Genomic DNA, 10,002 nt, shown 5'->3' with positions numbered 1-10,002 from the left:
TAGCTGATTTTATTATGTTGCTTTAAATAGTTTTTTTTTATATTGATAGGTGATTGTAATCTAAAAAAGTAAAAGAGTTGTTTTAATACGTTTGTTGAAATTTTTAAAGCAAACGGAAAAATTAAGTTTATCTCATGTTATTTTCAAGTATATTTTTTTGTTTAGTATTTTATCATAAACTAAGTTGTAGTTTTAAAGTAACAAAAAATTTTAAATACTTAAAAGAGTTAAAAAATAAAATTCGAAAAGAAAAAGAAGTTTGATTCAAGTAACTTAGCAAAACATTTTAAACTAGGTTTTTTATAATTAACTGTTGCAATATATAAAGCAAAATTTTTACTTTTATGTAAACCAATGATGTAAAATACTACGAAGTTTTAAAGTTACTAAGAAGTTTATAGCTTTATTAACTAAAATTTGTTTAAAATTTATTTGCAAAAAAAAAAACTATTTAAATCTCTTTATTAAAGCTAAGCGACTTATTTTTAAAACTTACTTTATTAATAAAAAAATACTATTTTTATAAGCTTTAAATAAATTTATACTCAAACTTAAACCAAATTTAGCTGTTTATTTATAAATGTTTTTAGTTATTCTTAGCTTTAAAGCTTTTTTCGTCAAAACGCTAAATTACTACAAAGCTTAACAAGATCATAATATTTGTTTACTGCTAAATGCTTACTGATTATAATTTAGCTAAATGATCAAGTGAAATTTACATTTGTAAAATTTTATAGATTTACATATTAGTTTTAAAAACATAGCATTCGTACTTTTATTTTAATTAGTGCAAAAGTTTGCTTTTATTATGTAGTTAAAAATATGTTTATCTAAAGTTGATGTAGTTAAAATTAAAAATATTAATTGTTGAAATTATTTATACTAAGTTAAGTTTTTAGTACAAGAATAAGTGAAAACAAGTTTTGTATTTTGCAGTATTTTACCACTTTAGTAGTCGCATTTGTAAAAATAAACAAAAATAAATATGTTGAAAATAAAACAATGCATATTTTTGATGCTTGTTATTATAGTGGTGTTTTTACAGGTAAACTTTTTTGATTCTTTTTATTTGTGAAAAGTTAATTTAGTTTCATTGAAACTATTTAAGTTATAAACTTAAAAATACTCAAGTAACATAATTGTTTTAAATTATTTTGAATGTATTTTTTTCTGAATTATATAGTCGAAATATATAACAAAAATAACTTGGTTTTAATTACTAAATTCATTTGAACAGACATGGATTTTATTTATCAACAAGCGTGAGTACAACAATATATAACTTAATAAATTAAAACAATTTTTTTTAGAATTTGTTAGAACAAAAAGTTTAACTTAAAGTAATTTTTGAGTGTTTAAATTATAAAAGCATATTGTTATTGTTAATATTTAAATTTTGTAATCTAAATTTAAAAAAAAAGCTAGTATTAAAAGTAGACTTTTTCTCTTATCATATTTTGTTTTAATTGTGAAAAGAAAATATTTTAAATTTTTTTTAACTTATGGACTATTTTCTGTAAGCTATATATATTTTTAACCAATCAACATGAGCCATTTTGAATTTTAAACTAAAGTTTAATAACTCAAATATTGTTTATTACTTTCATAAATTTTTAATCGATTAACAAAATTATTTTATATTTTAGAATGGGTTTTAAATGTTCAGCGGCCGAACAAAAGTGTAATTTCACCAAACAAAACTGATAGCTTGGTAGTTGAAAGTGATGATTCTCTTGCTAGGAGCAAAACAGATCAAAACCAAAGTGCGGAAGATTCCAAACAAAACTCATATATTGATCCACCAAAATCCGCACAACATAAAGTTGAAACACTCTCGCCAAAAAAAAATAAGGAAGAAAGTTTAGATGCATCATTTTCAGATCCTGTGGTGTCTTATGATCAAAGCCAATACAACAGAAAAATTGTGGAAAACAAAAACTCACCTCTAGCTGATTTAGGTTTTCATGATCATGACAGTTCGGATACTTTTAATCTAAATAGAGAAACTGAAAATCTTTCCAATCAAAACAAGATTACTGGGCGTACTACGCAAAAGCATAGTTCAAATGAGTTCAGTTCAACCGATCATGACTTCAATTTGACTGCTGACAACAAAACTATGAACGAAAAAGCTGATAGAGTAACTCCTAGTGTTACTAAGGAAACCACTAAATTTGAAGAAGATGAGGAAAATGCACCTTACCTAAACAGCCAAGAAAACAACTCAGGCAGCAAACCTCATTCAAACATTGTAAAGAGATATGAAATATCAAACAATACAACCCCTTTTGCTTTGACCATAACAGGTATTGTTTGTTGAATATAACTTAAAACTAAGAACTTTAAAACTGACTTGTATCAAATATAATTAAGTTGATGATATTTTGAAGCAGTTAAGATATTTAGTTGTTTAATTTAAAACCACTTAATGACAAACTACATTAAATAAATTCTCAAAAACTTAAAAGACATTAACATACAACAGTCATGGTTGATTTATATTGAGTAACATGGTATAGTAAAGTATAAAATGTTATATGTATCACAGTAAATTGTGGAGAGGAAAGAAAAACATCGTCTAGCTGGCTTCTTTGGATTGGTAGCTTTATGTTGGCTTTCATGCTTAGTGTAATGATGTTAGTTTGTATGCTTCTAGCATTTATGTTGGTTTTTATATTTTTATGTTTAATGATGTTTCAGTTTCTTAGTAGAACTTTGTTAAACACTTCATTCTTTTTAAGGGATAATAGTGTTTTATCTGTAAACCTTCAAATTAGGTTATCCAGATAAGGTAAACAGTTTCAAGATAAAATATTGATCATGATTTTTCCAAAAACTTTTTGTATCTATTTCGAACTCTTTTTTTTAAATGATTTACAAGTTAAGTAAATGTAGTATTTTATTCATTTCATGTTAAAACTAATTTTATCTAAGTTCGTTCAAAATAAAATTAGTTTTAGTTGAAAATTTATATGTTAATTTTATGATAACTTTGTTACTCTGTTGCTATGTTTCGTTAAATGAAGTTGAAAATAAAACTATAACCAACCAACTGAAATTCGTATAGTAATAATTCATTAAACAAGTTAGGCACTAAATCAAGTTACGTTAGCTGGATTAACTATTAGTTTTCGAAATTAAAAATTTAATAAGTTATATGAGAAATAAGTATAATTTTAACTATCGTATAAACTGTTTACAATAACGCGTGATTTCGATTTTTAAGAAACTACAGTAACCTGCTGCGTAAATACGCACTTACTAGGTACGAAGTGCCGGTATGATGCACATCATTGTTCAAAATGCAATCAATTATTATTTTAGAATAAAAACAAAAAACAAAGAAATTATAAAAAAAAAATTGTACAATTTATATGAAACTATATATTATTAATTTTAAATAAAAAAAATCTGAAGTAACCAAAAAATAAGCTATAAACTTACAAATTGATAATAAAATCTAATACTTAAAATAAACAAATTAAAGTTTATCTATATAACAAAAATAAAGAACAGTTTAATTTAAATTTGTATGTCATTTGATTTAAACATAAAAATAAAAATAATTTAACAGTCTTACATAATTTAGACAAACAAAAACAATGAACGGTGCTATGAAATATGAAGACTTGAGATTTTGGTAACCACGATAAATACATTTAAACAAAATAAGTAAACTAATAAGATTTATGAAATTGTTAAGCACTTTCACATAAATCCAAAACTGCCAACATTGACTATGGAAACCACAGTCTACTATGAGAACAACACCATTTCCTTTAAAGAGCACCACTACATTTTATCTATAATTCAACAAAAAATAACAATTTAAAATCAAACTATCTAAAATTCAACAAATAAAGTATTCACACGTTTCTTATTAGTGTTGTTTATCTAATTTTAAAAGTTAATTTTAAGTGATATAAATATTTTTTAGTTCATATGTTACTAAACAAGATTCATAGTACATTATTAAACACAATTTTCAGTTAATTTTTGTTAAGTTTTATTTTCTTTCATTTTTCTTTTCGTTTAATTGATTGTTCATTACTAAAGATTTAAGTATTTAAATGATAAAAAAAAAATATGTGTAGTAGCTCGTAAGCAACTTTATAAGCATGTGGTGTACGACTCGATAACCGAAAGGTTCCTTTGTACACCAGGTCCTTAGACCAAACTTTTTGAGCGCTTTTTTTTATCGTTCAGTAAACAATATAAAAACAACTGTGAATTATATAATATATAACCTTAATATATGAATTAGTTTACTAACATCTATAGGTTGAAATGAATAAGTGAATTTCAAATACACTAACTGTTTTAAAAAATGTTGAAGACAATTGAGAAAACGTTGTTTAAAATGCGAAAGAAGTGGGCGCGTGTATGGCCAAGGAAAAGTTAAGATAAATCGAAAAATAATTCGAGTTACAATGAAGCTCATACAAAATTTGAAAGTGTTTTAACAAAATAAATCCAACTAGTTAAGCTTCAAAACAAGTATCTTTATAGTTTTTAGATAAATAACTCACTAAATTTGCAATAATCATAAAAATTCTAGAATTATCTATTCTAAACCATTAAAGTACGACTTATTTATGCAAAATAAAAAAAGATAATAAATTATCCTGAAGGTTAGCAAACTGATAAAAAATAACAGCACTTACAGGATTGATTTGGTTTGTGTTAAATACAATAGTAAGTTATTTGGATTATAGTATTTTACAGTTGTGAATAACAACTTTTAGTAAATGACCAACTTCTTGTTTTAATTATTTTTAGTGTTTAAAGCTTTGGATATATCAATTAACTGTTGTTCTCTTTTTCAGTGTGCATATTAGTATTGTTTGTTAAACGACTTAAAAAGCGCTCAAAAATTGGTCCTTGGGCCTGGTGTACAAACATACATTTTAGGTATCGAGTCGTACATCACTTTGACAAGTTTAACTTCTATTCATGCATAGTTTAGAGTTATTTTATGAGTATAGTTTTTTTGTTAAACGACAAAAAATACGCTCATAAAGTTTGGTCCAAGGACTTGGTTTACAAAAAAAACTATTCGGTTATCGAGTTGCACACTAGAACAGTTTAATATAATTTAGTTCTTATTTTAAAAGCTTTAATTTTTTTTGTGATTATTATTTTGTGATTCCGGTACTTTTATATGTAGACTCGATAACCGAAAGGTTTTTTCGTACACCAGGTCCTAAGACCATATGTTTGAGCGTTTTTTTTTTCATTCGATAAACAATATAATATGTACTTGGTGTCAATCCTAAGCAAAACTTAATTGTACTTTTTTATTGTTACATTATTCTTATAGATAAGTTTTGATATAAGACAGTATTGTTTATTAAATGGTTTCGATTCTTTGCGACAATTAATTAGCTTTTTGTTTGCACCGATACCCGATGTTGTTGTTTGAAATTTTTTTTTATGTATAATGCTTTTAAAATTGTTATGTAGCTGTTTTTATTATGTTGCTTTAAAAGGTTTTTTCTACATGGTTGTGTGGTTGTATTCAAAAAAAGGTATTTACCAGGTTAAAATATTGTTTACCTATTTTTGTTGACACTTTCAAGTTGAATGGAAAGTTTAAGTAATTTACATTATATTTTCCGTTATTTTTTATTATTTTAGTATTTTATATTAAATTGAGTTAAAGTTTTAAAGTCATTTATATTTTAAAAAACTTAAAACTGTTAAAAAGTAAACTTCGCAAGAATTTGAAATTATAAGTTTGATTTAAGTAACTTAGCAACTATTGTGAACTGTTTAATTTATAACTAGCTATTGCAACGTTTACAGCAAAATATTTACTTAAATGTAAACGATCCTTTTTTTGTACACAAAAGATGTTGATAACTACAAAGTTTTAAAGTTACTATAAAGTAAAAAAAAATATTCATTACATTTATTTAGAGTTCATTTGCAAATAAATAAAAATAATTATATTTTCTTATAGTATCTTTATGAAAGTTAAGCAACTTAACATTACAATTTAGTTTATTATTAGTAAAACATTATTTTCATAAGCTTTAAATAAGTTTAAACTCAAACTTAAACCGAACTAAGCTTTATTTTAAAACTGTTTTGAGTTATTCTTAGCTTTAAAGCTTTTTTGTCAAAGCACTAAATTACTACAAAGCTTAATAAAACAATAATACTTGTTTACTGCTTAATGCTTACTGATTAGAATGAATCTGAATTAAGAAGTAAAATTTATATCAAAAATATTCATTGTTTTATATATTAGTTTTGAAAACATAGCATATTTTATCGAAAAAATACAAAAGTTTACTTTTATTTTGTAGGTAAAGATTTGTTTATCGCAAGTTATAGTGGTTAGAATTAAAAATGCTAACAATAAAAGAAGTTGTTTAGCTGTTTTATTTTAATTTTATAGTGCACTATAAAAATAAGTATACCTACTTGCTATGTTTTACAGCCTTTAACCGAATTAATTGTCACATTTGTAAAACAAAGCTGAAAGAATTATGTTGAACATAACAACATGCATATTTGTGATGATTTCTATTATAGTGATGATTTTACAGGTAAATTTATTTTGAATTATCTTTATTTATTTTTGCTTGAAAGTGGTCGTATTGAACTTGTTAAAGTTTTTGACTCTGAATACTTAATCAACACAATTTATGTATAACATCTAAACTGGAACTTATTTTAAAATACTTAGTCGAACTATACAAAAATTAAACCGAAATAATAATAACTAATTAAACTGCAACAGAAAAGATCTTCACCTGTCAACAAACGTGAGTTTTGAAATTGAAATACTTTTTAATGAAAGTTTATAGGAGTTGCTCATTTTTTATTATTTATGCTAAGACAAAAAGCTTACCTATAAATATAAATCTTTATAATCAAATTAACAAATAAGTATAAGTAATAGTTTATTAATGTGTACTTTAAAGTTTTAATTATTTATCCAGAGAAGTAAATATTTTATTGTTATCAAAACTTCTAAACTACAAATTACTTGCTATTTCAGATTCTTAGCTAAACTTTGTTAATTTCACTAAAGTTTTGTTGAATATTGTCATGCATCTTCAATTTATTGATAAAAAATGTTTCACTATTTTAGAACTGAGTTTAAGTGAAATGATGCAGAACGAAAGTGTTTCAACTTCACCACCTCACAACAATAATAGCTTGATAGTTGATAGTGTGGACTCCTATAGTGAAACAATTAAAATGTTATATAATCAAAACCAAAGTACTGAAATCATTATACAGAACCCAAGTTTCAATTTATCAAAATCTGTACATCAGAGTTTTAAATTATTATCTCCGAAAACTGTTTTTAAAGAAAAGCTAGATGTCGTAATTCCTAAGCCTCTTACAGAAACTGGGCTGTCTTTAAATCAAAGCGAGAGTAGCAGAAATTATTGGCAAAATAAAAATTCTTCTCTTAGTGTTTCTATTATTCTTGATCATGACCTTAAAGTCTCGAAGAAAATTTTGAATATTTCCAATATAAGTATTGAACCTATGATGCACTTAAATCAAAACGAGAGTACTGGGTGTTCTACGCATAATTACAGTTCAAATAAGCTCAATTCAATCAATCACCACCACAATTTAACTGTAGATGACAAAGTCATAAACATAAAAACTGATGGAGTATCTCCAAATATTATTGAGGTGAACACTAGGTCTGAAGAAGTTGAGCGAATGGAAAACATAAGTCTTTCTAACAAGCAATTAGAAATCTTGGAATTAGAACCTCATTCAAACATCGATAAAAATGATGAAGTACCAAACAATACAACTCCAGTTACTTCGATTTTTACAGGTATTGTTTGTACTGATTAAAGCTTTGAGGATTAAAATAACGCTGCGTATTTTAGCAAAAATTAAGTCTATGTATTTTTATAAGTATTTTGTTGTTAAATGAAAAAAATAAGAAAATTAATGAACAACTAAAATAAACTAGTATACAACAGTGTAAAGTTATACTGATTGGGTAAAGTGTTGAAGCAAATTATATTTTGTTTTGTGTATTACAGAAAATAAAGAAAATGAAAGAAAAGTCTCAACTAGTTGGTTAATTTTGGTCGTTTTAAAATGTGTGTTGTTTTTCATACTTTTATTTACTATGATGTTTCTTTTGTTTTTGATAATTATTTTGGTTGTCATACTTTTTAGTTTGTTGATTTTTCGAAAATTTTGTTTAAGTTTGTTAAGGGAAAACTGCATTCTCACTGTAAACCTTGAAATTTATTTACCCAAATAAAGAAATAAGGCTATATATTATCCTTAAACGTTTTGAAATATGTATTAATTTTGAAGAAAAAAAGTCTGTTGAAAAGTGTTATTTAGCTTTGTAAGTGTAATACTAACTTCATACTTGTTTTCGTTTTTTCCAGTTACTTTTTTCTGAAAAAACTACACTTAGTTAAGGTTCTTGTTTAGTTTTTTGACAAATATCTTTCTGTTGCAACTTTTCGTTGAATTAAATTTAAATAAAACTAGTGCCAACCAACTGAATAGTCTGAATGTGATATTTTCTTACACAACACGTATTTAATTACGTTCTCGGTAAATTAGTTTTCTGCTGAATTTATTGATAGATGCATAATTTAAATTAGTTGTAAAAGCTTAAACAAAAAATAATATTTATTTGCAACTCTATAAGTCCGATTTGCATAATAAACTAAAAGTTTATAAATCATTACTCCAAAACCTCAAATATTTTAAAACTATGTTTTTATTATTAAACTAATTAATTGAAACGACTGATTTTTTTACTGGGTATATCTTTTTTATAATTAACAAACACAAAACTTGCAGATTTTTTTTCAAAATAGATTTTATTATCTACAAAAATACACCAAGAGAATAATTAAATTATAAAACTATAAAATAATTAAATTATAAAACAAATTCTTTATTAACAATTTGAAAACATTCAAGTTCTAGTATTTTTTATGATAATTATATGACTATTAAAAATAGCAAAAAACTTTAAAATTACTTCAAATTTATCATCGAAGTACATGTTGTTATATGTTACTTTTATTAAATCATTATCTATTTAGTACAAACGCAACTTATGATTCAGTACAGTTTTAAACGTTTAATAAAAAATACAACAAAAAACTTATTTATACCGGTTTATTTAATATATATATTTGTTTTTTAGTAATCTTCTCTAGAATTCTTTTTTCATTTCTTTTATGTTTAATTTTTACTCCACAATCATTTCGGTTTTGGAATATATTTTAGGGGATTATATTTTAAACCTAAGCTGGTTAAACAAAGTAGTACTGAATCTTTTTGTTTTAAAATATATAATAGTCTTCATAGTTTATATTTTATCGTTTTAAAATAAGTTCTTTATACTTAGACAACACCTAAAATAAAAACTTATTTTATAGTGTTTAGTTTTGCAATTTAAAAAGCTGTTCTGTTTTACGTAAACCTAAAATTTTTTTATAACTTCAGTTTACTTAACAAAATTTGTACGGTAGCATTTGAATAACTGAATTAAAATTTCATTATTTTAGAAAGTTCTCACATTAATTTTAGATGTTTTTTTACAATATAGGTAAAACTTTTAAAGATGTTCTCGACTTTAAAACACAGTAGTAATTGTGCACATGTTTTTACATTCAAACTCCTTTGAACGTAAAAAAAATGTTAGTGCCTAGATCAAAGAAAAATTTCACATACTAAGATTTTAATTTTCGGTCGTTTTATAAATGTAAGAACGATTATGGTGTTTGTTAAATAATTCTATATTTATTATATTTAGATTTTGTAGTATAAAAACATCTAGTGCCGTAGATTTAGCATACTATATGCTTTTTAAGTACTAAAGCAATAATCTTATTTGTAGGAAACAGTATATTGAAAAAGCTCTTTTAACTTTTAAAAAATTAAAACTTCGATTAAAGCCGAAAACATATTAATAAATTACGTTGATAAAAATTAAAAATTGTTCGTGCTTGGATTCAGAACAATGTAAACAAAACAAACGTT

Source organism: Thalia democratica, unplaced genomic scaffold (genome assembly GCF_965202585.1).
Source record: "Thalia democratica unplaced genomic scaffold, ktThaDemo2.hap1.1 HAP1_SCAFFOLD_482, whole genome shotgun sequence".
Lineage (NCBI taxonomy): Eukaryota > Metazoa > Chordata > Thaliacea > Salpida > Salpidae > Thalia > Thalia democratica.
The sequence above is the reverse complement of the archived record's forward strand: the minus strand, read 5'-3'. Positions refer to the sequence as shown.